We start from the raw sequence: 13,827 nt of genomic DNA, 5'->3' as shown, positions 1-13,827 counted from the left end.
CTGGTTATATATATTTAAACAGCCAGCAAGACTCAGTGCCCTAAACTGAGGAGAGTGTAAAACTCGTGGTTTTATATATTTAACTCGCCAGCACAGAGTCAGTGCCCTCAACTGAGGAGAATGTAAATCTCCTGGTTATATTTATTTTAACACCAGCACAGAGTGAGTGCCCTAAACTGAGGAGATTGCAAATATCCTGGTTTTATATATACTTAAACCACCAGCACAGCGTAAGTGCCCTAAACTGAGGGTAGAGTAAGTCTCCTGGCTAAATATATTCAACCTGCGAGCACAGAGTCAGTGCCCTAAACTGAGGAGAGTGTAAATCTCCTGGTTATATATATTTAACCAGCCAGCACAGACTCAGTGCCCTAAACTGAGGAGAGTGGAAATCTTCTGGTTATGTATGTTCAACCAGCCAGAACAGACTCTGTGCCCTCAACTGAGGAGAGGGTAAGTCTCCTGGTTATATATATTTAACCGGCCAGCACAGACTCAGAGCCCAAAACTGAGGAGAGGGTAAAACCCCTTGTTGTATATATTTAACTAGCCAGCACAGAGTCATTGCCCTAAACTGAGGAGAGTGTAAATCTCCTGGTTATATATATTCAACCAGTCAGCACAGACTCAGTGCCCTAAAATGCGAGAGTGTAAATCTCCTAGTTATATATATTTGACCAGCCAGCACAGACACAGTGTGCTAAACTGAGGAGAGTGCAAATCTCCTGGTTATATATATTTAACAAGCCAATGCAGAGTCAGTGCCCTGAACTGAGGAGAGTGTAAATCTCCTGGTTATATTTACATTTAAGCAGCCAGCAGAGAGTCAGTGCCCTAAACTGAGGACAGTGTAAATCTCCTGGTTATATATATTTAACGAGCCAGCAGAGTCAGTGCCCGAAACTGAGGAGAGTGTAAATCTCCTGGATATATATATTTAACCGGCCAGAACAGATACAGTGCCCTAAAGTGAGGAGAGGGGAAATCTCCTGGTTATATATATTTCACCAGCCAGCACAGAGTCATTGCACTACACAGTGGAGAGTGTAAATCTCGTTGTTTTATATATTTTACCAGCCAGCACAGACACAGTGCCCTCTACTGAGGAGAGGAGAAATCTCCTGGTTATGTATATTTCACCAGCCAGCACAGAGTCATTGCCCGAAACTGAGGAGAGTGTAAATCTCCTTGTTATATTTATATATTTAACAAGCCGGCACTGAGTCATTGCCCTAAACTGAGAGAGCGTAAATCTCCTGGTGATATATTTTTAAATAGCCAGCGCAGATTCAGTGCCCTAAAGTGAGGAGAGGGTAAATCTCCTGGTGATATATATTTAACCAGCCAGCACAGAGTCATTGCCCTAAACTGAGTAGAGTGTAAATCCCCTGGTTATATATATTTAAACAGCCAGCAAGACTCAGTGCCCTAAACTGAGGAGAGTGTAAAACTCGTGGTTTTATATATTTAACTCGCCAGCACAGAGTCAGTGCCCTCAACTGAGGAGAATGTAAATCTCCTGGTTATATTTATTTTAAAACCAGCACAGAGTGAGTGCCCTAAACTGAGGAGATTGCAAATATCCTGGTTTTATATATACTTAAACCACCAGCACAGCGTAAGTGCCCTAAACTGAGGGTAGAGTAAGTCTCCTGGCTAAATATATTCAACCTGCGAGCACAGAGTCAGTGCCCTGAACTGAGGAGAGTGTAAATCTCCTGGTTATATATATTTAACCAGCCAGCACAGACTCAGTGCCGTAAACTGAGGAGAGTGGAAATCTTCTGGTTATGTATGTTCAACCAGCCAGAACAGACTCTGTGCCCTCAACTGAGGAGAGGGTAAGTCTCCTGGTTATATATATTTAACCGGCCAGCACAGACTCAGAGCCCAAAACTGAGGAGAGGGTAAAACCCCTTGTTGTATATATTTAACTAGCCAGCACAGAGTCATTGCCCTAAACTGAGGAGAGTGTAAATCTCCTGGTTATATTTATTTTAAAACCAGCACAGAGTGAGTGCCCTAAACTGAGGAGATTGCAAATATCCTGGTTTTATATATACTTAAACCGCCAGCACAGCGTAAGTGCCCTAAACTGAGGGTAGAGTAAGTCTCCTGGCTAAATATATTCAACCTGCGAGCACAGAGTCAGTGCCCTAAACTGAGGAGAGTGTAAATCTCCTGGTTATATATATTTAAACAGCCAGCACAGACTCAGTGCCCTAAACTGAGGAGAGTGGAAATCTTCTGGTTATGTATGTTCAACCAGCCAGAACAGACTCTGTGCCCTCAACTGAGGAGAGGGTAAGTCTCCTGGTTATATATATTTAACCGGCCAGCACAGACTCAGAGCCCAAAACTGAGGAGAGGGTAAAACCCCTTGTTGTATATATTTAACTAGCCAGCACAGAGTCATTGCCCTAAACTGAGGAGAGTGTAAATCTCCTGGTTATATATATTTAACCAGCCAGCACACACTCAGTGCCCTAAACTGAGGAGAGTGGAAATCTTCTGGTTATGTATGTTCAACCAGCCAGAACAGACTCTGTGCCCTCAACTGAGGAGAGGGTAAGTCTCCTGGTTATATATATTTAATTGGCCAGCACAGAGTCAGTGCCCTAAACTGAGGAGAGTTTAAATTGCCTGGTTACATATATACTTAACCAGCCAGCAATCATTGCACTAAAGTGAGGCGAGTGTAAATCTCCTGGTTATATATATTCAATCAGCCAGCACAGAGTCATTGCCCTAAGTTGTGGAGAGTGCAAATTTCCTGGTTATATATATTTAAACTGCCAGCACGGCGTAAGTGCCCTAAACTGAGGTCAGTGTAAAGCTCCTGGTTATATATATTGAACCAGCCAGCACAGAGTCAGTGCCCTAAACTGAGGAGATTGCAAATCTCCAGGTTATATATATTTAAACAGCCAGCGCAGAGTCAGTGCCCGAAACTGAGGAGAGTGTAAATCTCCTCGTTATATACATTTAACCAGCCGGCACAGACTCAGTGCCCTAAACTGAAGAGAGTGTAAATCTCCTGGTTATGTATTTATTTAACCAGCCAGCACAGAGTCATTGCTCTAAACTGTGGAGAGTGTCAAACTCGTGGGTATATATATTTAACAAGCCAGCACAGAGTCAGTCCTGTAAACGAAGGAGAGTGTAAATCTCCTGGTTATATATATTTTAACAGCCAGCACAGAGTCAGTGCCCTCAACTTAGGAGAGTTTAAATCTCCGGGTTATACATATTTGACGAGCCAGCTTAGAGTCAGTGCCCTAAACTGAGGTTAGTGTAAGCCTCCCGGCTAGACATATTCAACAAGCCAGCACAGAGTCAGTGCCCTAAACTGAGAGTTTAAATCTCCTGGTTATATATATTTAACCAGCCAGCACAGATTCAGTGACCTAAACTGAGGAGAGTGTTAGTCTTCTGGTTATATATATTTAACCAGACAGCGCAGAGTGAGTGCCCTAAACTGAGTAGAGTGTAAATCTCCTGGTTATATATATTGAACCAGCCGGCACAGAGTCATTGCTCTAAACTGTGGAGAGTGTCAAACTCGTGGGTATATATATTTAACAAGCCAGCACAGAGTCAGTCCTGTAAACGAAGGAGAGTGTAAATCTCCTGGTTATATACATTTAACCAGCCAGCACTGAGTCATTGCACTAAATTGAGGAGAGCGTAAATCACCTGGTCATATATATTTAACCAGCCAGCACAAAATCAATGCCCTAAACTGAGGAGAGAGTAAATCTCCTGGTTATATATATTCAACCAGCCAGCACAGAGTCAGTGCCCTAAACTGAGGAGAGAGTAAAATTCCTGGTCATATATATTTAACGAGCCAGGACAAAGTCAGTACCCCAAACTGAGGAGAGGGTAAATCTCCTGGTTTTATATATATATATATATATATATATATATATATATATATATTTAACCAGCCAGCACAGAGTCAATGCCCTAAACTGAGGAGATGGCAAATCCCCTGTTTATATATATTGAAACAGCCAGCACAGAGTCATTGCCCTAAACTGTGGAGAGTATAAATTTCCTGGTTATATATATTGAACGAGCCAGCACAGAGTCATTGCCCTAAACTGAGGAGAGTGGAAATCTTCTGGTTATATATATTTAACCAGCCAGCACAGAGTCATTGCCCTAAACTGAGGAGAATGCAAATCTCCAGGTTATATATATTTAAAAAGCCAGCACAGAGTCAGTGCTCTAAACGAAGGAGAGTGTAAATCTCCTGGTCAGATATATTTTAACAGCCAGCACAGAATCAGTGCCCTCAAGTTAGGAGAGTGTAAATCTCTGGGTTATACATATTTGACCAGCCAGATTAGAGTCAGTCCCCTAAAATGAGTTTAGTGTAAGTCTCCCGGCCAGATATATTCAACCAGCCAGCACAGATTCAGTGCTCTAAACTAAGGAGAGTGTAAATCTCCTAGTTATATATATTTTAACAGGCCAGCACAGAGTCAGTGCCCGAAACTTAGGAGAGTGTAAATCTCCGGGTTATATATATTTAACCAGTCAGCTTAGAGTCAGTGCCCGAAACTGAGGGTAGTGCAAGTCTCCCGGCTAGATATATTCAACCAACTAGCACAGAGTCAGTGCCCTAAACTGAGGAGAGTGTAATTCTCCTGGTTATATATATTTAACCAGCCAGAACAGATTCAGTGACCTAAACTGAGGAGAGTGTAAATCTTCTGGTTATGTATTTATTTAACCAGCCAGCAGAGTCATTGCCCTAAACTGTGGAGAGTGTAAATTTCCTGGTTATATATATTTAAACAGCCAACACGGTGTAAGTGCCCTAAACTGAGGTCAGTGTAAATCTCCTGGTTATATATATTGAACCAGCCAGCACAGAGTCATTGCCCTAAACTGAGGAGAGTGTAAATCTCCTGGTTATATATATTGAACGAGCCAGCACAGAGTCATTGCCCTAAACTGAGGAGAGTGTAATTCTCCTGGTTATATATATTTTAACAGCCAGCACAGAGTCAGTGCCCTAAACTGAAGAGAGTGTAAATCTCCTGGTTATGTATTTATTTAACCAGCCAGCACAGAGTCAGTGCTCTAAACGAAGGAGAGTGTAAATCTCCTGGTTGTATATATTTTAACAGCCAGCACAGAGTCAGTGCCCTCAACTTAGGAGAGTGTAAATCTCCGAGTTATACAAATTTTACCAGCCAGCTAAGAGTCAGTGCCCTAAACTGAGGTTAGTGTAAGTCTCCCGGCTAGATATATTCAACCAGCCAGCACAGAGTCAGTGCCCTAAACTGAGGAGAGTGTAAGTCTCCTGGTTACATATATTTAACCGGCCAACACAGATCCAGTGCCTGAAACTGAGGAGAGTTTAAATCGCCTGGTTATATATATTTAAAAAGCCAGCACAGACCCAGTGCCCTTAACTGAGGAGAGTGTAAATCTTCTGGTTATGTATGTTCAACCAGCCAGAACAGACCCAGTGCCCTAATCTGAGGAGAGTGTAAATCTCCTGGTTATATATATTTATGCAGCCAGCACAGAGTCAGTGCCCGAAACTGAGGAGAGGGTAAATCTCCTGGTTATAGATATATATTTAAAAATCCAGCACAGAGTCTTTGCCCTAAACTGAGGAGAGCGTAATACTCCTGGCTATATATATTTAAATAGACAGCACAGTTTCAGTGCCCTAAACTGAGGAGAGGGTAAATCTCCGGGTTATATATATATATATAAAACCAGCCAGTACAGAGTCTTTGCCCTAAACTGAGGAAAGTGTTAATCTTCTGGTTATATATTTTTCACCAGCCAGCACAGAGTCAGTGCCCTAAACTGAGGAGAGGGAAAATCTCATGGTTACATATATTTAACAATCCAGCACGGAGTCAGTGCCCTAAACTGAGGAGAGTGTAAAGCTCCTGGTTATATATATTTGAACAGCCAGCACAGACTCAGTGCCCTAAACTGAGGAGAGTGTAAATCTCCTGGTTATACATATACTTAACCAGCCAGCACAGAGTCAGTGCCCTAAACTGAAGCGAGTGCAAATCTCCTGGTTATATATATTTAACCAGTCAACACAGAGACAGTGCACTAAACTGACGACAGTGTAACTCTCCTGGTTATATATGTTTAACCAGTCAGCACAGAGTCAGTGCCCTAAACTGAGGAGAGTGTAAAACTAGTGGTTATATATATTTAACTAGCCAGCACAGACTCAGTGCCCTAAACTGAGGAGAGGGGAAATCTCCTGGTTATATACATATATTTAACCAGCCAGCACAGAGTCATTGCTCTAAACTGAGGAGAGCGTAAATCTCCTTGTTATATATGTTTAACCAGACAGTGCAGAGTCAGTGCCCGAAACTGAGTAGAGGATATATCTCCAGGTTATATATATTTAACCAGACAGCATGGAGTCATTGCCCTAAACTGAGGAGAGTGTAAATCTCCTGGTTATATATGTTTAACCAGCCAGCACAGATTCAATGCCATAAACTGAGGACAGTGTAAATCTCCTGGTTATATATATATTCAACCAGCCAGCACAGACTCAGCACCCTAAAATGCGAGAGTGTAAATCTCCTAGTTATATATATTTGACCAGCCAGCACAGACACAGTGCGCTAAACTGAGGAGAGTGTAAATCTCCTGGTTATATATATTTAACCAGCCAGCACAGATTCAGTGCCATAAACTGAGGACAGTGTAAATCTCCTGGTTATATATATTTAACAAGCCAACGCAGAGTCAGTGCCCTAAACTGAGGAGAGTGTAAATCTCCTGGATATATATATTTAACCAGCAGGTGCAGACTCAGTGCCCTAAACTGAGGAGAGTATAAATATACTGGTTTTATATATATATATAAACAGCCAGCGCAGAGTCAGTGCCTGAAACTTAGGAGAGTGTAAATCTTCTGGTTAGATACATTTAACCAGCCAGCACAGATTCAGTGCCCGAAAGTAAAGAGAAGGTAAATCTCCTGGTTATGTGTTTATTTAACCAGCCAGCACAGTGTAAGTGCCCTAAACTGAAGAGAGTGTAAATCTCCTTGGTATATATAATTTACCCGCCCGCACAGAGTCAGTGCCCTAAACTGAGGAGAATGTAAATCTCCTGGTTATATATATATTTAACCAGCCAGCATAGAGTCATTGCCCTAAACTGCGGAGAGTGTAAATCTCCTGGATATAGATATTTAACCAACCAGCGCAGACTCAGTGCCCTAAACTGAGGAGACTGTAAATCTTCTCTTTATATATATTTAACCAGACAGCATGGAATTATTGCCCTAAACTTAGGACAGTGTAAATCAACTGGTTACATGTATTTTATGAGCCAGCACAAACTCAGTGCCCTAAACTGAGGAGATTGCAAATCTCCAGGTTATACATATTTGACCAGCCAGCACAGACTCATTGCGCTATACTGAGGAGAGGGGAAATCTCCGGGTTATATCTATATTTAACCAGACAACACAGAGTCAGTGCCCTAAACTGAGTAGAGTGTGAATCTCCTGGTTATATATATTTAACCAGACAACACAGAGTCAGTGCCCTAAACTGAGTAGAGTGTAAATCTCCTGGTTATATTTACATTTAAGCAGCCAGCAGAGAGTCAGTGCCCTAAACGGAGGAGAGTGTAAATCTCCTGACAATAAATATTCAACCATCCAGCACAGTGTAAGTGCCCGAAACTGAAGAGAGTGTAAATCTCCCGGTTATGTATTTATTTAACCAGCCAGCAGAGTCATTGCTCTAAACTGTGGAGAGTGTAAATCTCCTGGTTATATATATTGAACCAGCCAGCACACTGACCTCAGTTTAGGGCACTTACGCCGTGTTGGCTGTTTAAATATATATAACCAGGAGATTTACACTCTACTCAGTTTAGGGCACTGACTCTGTGTTGTCTGGTTCAATATATATAACCAGGAGACTTACCCTCTCCTCAGTTTAGGGCACTGACTCTGTGCTGGCTGGTTGAAAATATATAACCAGGAGATTTGCCCACTCCTCAGTTTAGGGCACTGAGTCAGTAATGGCGGGTTAATTGTCTATCACCAGGAGATTTACACTCTCAGCAGTATTGGGCACTGATTCTGGGTTGTCTGGTTAAATATATATAACCAGGAGATTTTCACTCTCTTCAGTTTAGGGCAATGACTCTGTGCTGGCTCGTTAAATATATATAACCAGCGGATTTACCCTCTCCTCAGTTTAGGGCACTGAATCAGTGCTGTCCGGTAATACATATATAACCAGGAGACTTACCCTCTCCTCAGTTGAGGGTACTGACTCTGTGTGGGCTGGTTGAATCAATATAACCGGAAGATTTACACTCTCCTTAGTTTAGGTCACTGACTCTGTGTTGTCTGGTTAAATATATATAACCAGAAAATTTATGCTCTCCTCAGTTTTTGGCACTGACTCTGCGCTGGCTAGTTAAAATATATATAAAACCACGATATTTACAATCTCCTCAGTTAAGGGCAATGACTATGTGCAGACTCATTAAATATATATATATAATACCATAGATTTACCGTCTCCTCACTTTAGGTCACAGAGTCTGTGTCTGCTGGTTAAATATATATAACCAGGAGATTTTCACTCTCGTCAGTTTTGGTCACTGGCACTGTGATGTCTAGTTAAATATATATAACCAGGAGATTTACGCACTCCTCAGGTTAGTGCAAGGACTGTGTACTAGCTGTTTAAATATATATAACCAGATTTACCCTCTCCTCCTTTTTGGGCACTAACTCAGCGCTGGATATTTAAATATATATCACCAGGGGTTTTCCCCTCTCCTCAGTTTAGGGCATAGACTCTGTGCTGGCTGGTTGAATATATATAACTAGGAGATTTATACTCTCCTCAGTTTAGGTCACTGACTCTGTGCTGGCTGGTTAACTATATATAACCAGGAGATTTACCCTCTCCTCAGTTTAGGGCAATGACTCTGTGCTGGCTTTTTAAATATATATAACCAGGAGATTTACCCTCTCCTCAGTTTAGGGCAATGACTCTGTGCTGGCTGCTTAAATATATATAAGAAGGAGATTTACCCTCTCCTCAGTTTAGGGCACTGACTCTGTGCTGGCTGTTTAAATATTTTTAACCAGGAGATTTGCACTCTCCTCAGTTTTGGGCACTGACTCCGTGCTGGCTGGTCGAATATATATAACCAGAAGATTTACACTCTCTTCAGTACAGGCCACTGAGTCTGTGCTGGCTGGTTAAATATGTACATAACCAGGAGATTTACCCTCTCCTCAGTCGAGGGCACTGACTCTGTGCTGTCTGGTTAAAAATATATAACCAGGAGATTTACACTCTCCTCATTTTAGGGCACTGACTGCTGGTTGGTTGAATACATATAACTAGGAGATTTACACTCTCCTCAGTACAGGGCACTGAGTCTGTGCTGGCTTGTTGAATATAAATAGCCAGGAGATTTACAGTCTTCCCAGTTTAGGGCACTAATTCTGTGCTGGCTGGTTAAATATATATAACCAGGAGATTTACACTCTCCTCAGTTTCGGGCACTGACTCCGTGCTGGCTGGTTGAATATATATAACGAGAAGATTTACACTCTCCTCCGTTTAGGGCACTACTTCTGTGCTGGCTGGTTAAATATATATAACCAGAAGATTTACACTCTCCTCAGTTTAGGGCCCTGACTCTGTGCTGGCTGTTTAAATATATGTTACCAGGTGATATACACACTTCTCAGTTTAAGGCACTGAGTCTGTGCGGCTGTTTAAATATATATACCGAGGAGATTTACACTCTCCTCAGTTTAGGGCATTGAATCTGTGTTATCTGGTTCAATATATGTAACCAGAAGATTTACACTCTCTTCAGTTGAGGGCAATGACTCTGTGCTGACTGTTTAAATATATGTTGCCAGGAGATTAACACTCTCCTCAGTGAAGACAATGTCTCTGTGCTGGCTGGTTAAATATATATAACAAGGGGATTTACCCTCTCCTCAGTTTCGGGCACTGATTCTGTACTGGCTGGTTAAATATATACAACCAGGACATTTACACTCTCCTCAGTTTAGGGCACAGACTCTGCTGGCTGGTTGAATATATATAGCCAGGAGATTTACACTCTCCTCAGTTAGGGCACTTACGCTGTGCTGGCTGTTTAAATATATATAACCAGGAGATTTACACTCTCCTCAGTTTAGGGCACTGAGTCTGTGCTGGCTGTTTAAATATATATAACCAGGAGATTATCGCTGTCCTCAGTTTAGGGCCATGACTCTGTGCTGGCTGCTTAAATATTTATATCCAGGAGTTTACACTCTCCTCAGTTTAAGGCACTGACTCTGTGCTGGCTGGTTGAATATATCTAGCCCGGAGATTTACACTCACCTCAGTTTAGGGCACTGACTCTGTGCTGGCTGCTTAAATATTTATATCCAGGAGTTTACACTCTCCTCAGTTTAAGGCACTGACTCTGTGCTGGCTGGTTGAATATATCTAGCCCGGAGATTTACACTCACCTCAGTTTAGGCCACTGAATCTGTGCTAGCTGCTTAAATATACATATGACCAGGATAATTACACTCTCCTCAGTTGAAGGCACTGACTTGGTGCTGGCTGATTAAGTATATATTTAACAAGGAGATTTAACGTCTGCTCTGTTAAGGGCACTAAGTCTGTGCTGGCTGTTTAAATATATATAACCAGGAGATATACCCTCTCCTCAGTTTAGGGCACTGATTCTGTTCTGGCTATTTAAATATATATAACCAGGAGATTTACCCTCTCCTCAGTTTAGATCACTGACTTTGTGCTGGCTGGTTAAATATATATAACCAGGAGATTTACCCTCTCCTCAGTTTCTGGCACATGATCTGTGCTGGCTGTTTAAATTTATATAACCAGGATAATTTTACTCTCCTCAGTTTAGGGAAATGACTCTGTGCTGGCTGATTAAATATATATTTTACCAGGAGATTTACCATCTGCACAGTTTAGGGCACTAAGTCTGTGCTGGCTGGTTAAATATATATAACCAGGAGATTTCCACTCTTCTCAGTTTAGGGCACTGACTGCTGGCTGTTTGAACATATATAACGAGGAGATTTACACTCTCCTCAATATAGGGCACTGAGTCTGTGCTGGCTTGTTGAATATATATATAGCCAGAAGATTTACAGACTTCTCAGTTTCGGGCACTGACTCTGTTTTGTCTGGTTAAATATATATAACCAGGAGATTTACACTCTCCTCAGCTTAATGCAATGACACTGTGTTGGCTGATAAAATATACATAACCAGGAGATTTCCCCTCTACTCGATTTAGGGCACTTACTCTGTGCTGACTGGCTAAATATATATAACCAGGAGATTTACACATTCCTCAGTTTCGGGTACTGACTCCGTGCTGCCTGGGTAAATATATATAACCAGGAGATTTACCCTCTCCTCAGTTTAGGGCATTGACTTTGTGCTGGCTGCTAAAATATATATAACCAGGAGATTTACACTCTCGTCGGATTGGGTTGTGACTCCGTGCTGGCTGGTTAAAAATATATAACCAGGAGATTTCCCCTCTCCTCAGTTTAGGGGGCGGAATCTGCGCTCGCTGGTTAAATATATATAACCAGGAGATTTCCCCTCTCCTCAGTTGAGGGCACCTACTCTGTTCTGACTGGCTAAATATATATAACCAGGAGATTTACACTCTCCTCAGTTTTGGGCACTGACTCAGTGCTGGCTGGTTGAATATATATAACCAGAAGATTTACACTCTCCTCAGTTAAGGGCACTGACACTGCTGGCTGTTTGAATATGTATAACTAGGAGATTTACACTCACCTCAGTTTACGGCATTGACTTTGTGCTGGATGCTAAAATATATATAAGAAGGAGATTTACACTCTCCTCAGTTTGGGGAAGTGACTCCGTGCTGGCTGGTTAAAAATATATCACCAGGAGATTTCCCCTCTCCTCAGTTTTGGGCAATGACACTGTGCTGGTTGTATAAATATATATAACCAGGAGAATTACACTCTCCTCAGTTTAAGGCAATGACTCTGTGCTGGCTTTTGAAATTTATCCAACAAGGAGATTTATGCTTTCCTCAGTTTAGAGCACTGACTCTGTGCTGTCTGGTGAAATATATATAACCAGGAGATTTACATCTCCTCAGTTGAGGGCATTGACTCTGTGCTGGCTGGTTAAATATATATAACCAGGAGATTTACATCTCCTCAGTTTAGGGCAATGACACTGTGCTGGTTGTATAAATATATATAACCAGGAGAATAACTCTCTCCTCAGTTTAGGGCAACGACGTTGAGCTGGCTGGTTAAATATATTTAACCAGGACATTTGCACACTCCTCAGTTTCGGGCAATGACTCTGTGCTGGCTTTTGCAATTTATACAACCAGGAGATTTTCGCTTTCCTCAGTTTAGAGCACTGACTCTGTGCTGTCTGGTGAAGTATATATAACCAGGTGATTTACACTCTTCTCAGTTTCGGGCATTGAGTCTGTGTTATCTGGTTAAATATATAAAACCAGAATATTTACATTCTCCTCAGTTTAGGGCAATGACTCTGTGCTGGCTGGTTAAATATATATCACCAGGAGATTTACACTCTCCTCAGTTTAGTGCACTGACACTGTGTTATCTAGTTAAATATATATAACCAGAAGATTTACACTCTCCTCAGTTTAGGGCAATGACTCTGCGCTGACTGTTTAAATATATATAAGAAGGAGATTTACCCTCTCCTCAGTTTAGGGCACTGACTCTGTGCTGGCTGTTTAAATATTTTTAACCAGGAGATTTGCACTCTCCTCAGTTGTGGGCACTGATTCTGTGCTGGCTGTTTAAATATCTATAACCAGGAGATTTATTCTCTCCTCAGTTTAGGGCACTGACTCTGCGCTGGCTGGTTAAATAGATATAACCAGGAGAATTACACTCTCCTCAGTTTAGGGCAATGACTCTGTGCTGGACTTTTAAATATATATACCCAGGAGATTTTCACTCTCCACAGTTTAGGTGAAGGAAATCTGTGCTGTCTTGTGAAATATATATAAAACCAGGAGATCTACACTCTAGTCAGTTTAGGGCACTGACACTGTGTTGTCTGGTTGAATATATATACCCATGAGATGTCCCCTCTCCTCTGTTCAGGGCACTCACTCTGTGCTGGCTGTTTAAATATATATAACCAGGAGATATCCCCTCTCCTCAGTTTAGGGCACTTACTCTGTGCTGACTAGATGAATACAAATAACCAGGAGATTTACACATTCCTCAGTTTCGGGCACTGACTCCGTGCTGCCTGGTTAAATGTATATAACAAGGAGATTTCATTGCTCCTCAGTTTCGGGCAATGGCACTGTGCTGCTTGTGTAAATATATATAACCAGGAGATCTACACTGTCCTCAGTTTCGGGCGCTGACTCTGTGCTGTCTGGTGAAATATATATAACCAGGAGATTTCCCCTCTCCTCAGTTTAGGGCACTGACTCTTCTGGCTGGTTGAATATATATAACCAGGAGATTTCCACTCTCCTCCGTTTTGGCCATTGGCTCTGTGCTGGCTGGTTAAATATATATATAACCGGGAGATTTACCCTCTCCTCAGTTTAGGGCACTGACTTTGTGCTGGCTGTTTAAATTGATAACTGTGAGATTTACACTCTTCTCAGTTTAGGGCAATGACTCTGTGCTGGCAGGTTAAATATATATAACCAGGAAATTTACACTCTCCTCAGTTTAGGGCACTGACTTTGTGCTGGCTGTTTAAATTGATAACTGGGAGATTTACACTCTTCTCA

Source organism: Chiloscyllium punctatum, chromosome 30, assembly GCF_047496795.1.
Source record: "Chiloscyllium punctatum isolate Juve2018m chromosome 30, sChiPun1.3, whole genome shotgun sequence".
NCBI lineage: Eukaryota > Metazoa > Chordata > Chondrichthyes > Orectolobiformes > Hemiscylliidae > Chiloscyllium > Chiloscyllium punctatum.
Note: the sequence above shows the minus strand (reverse complement) of the source record.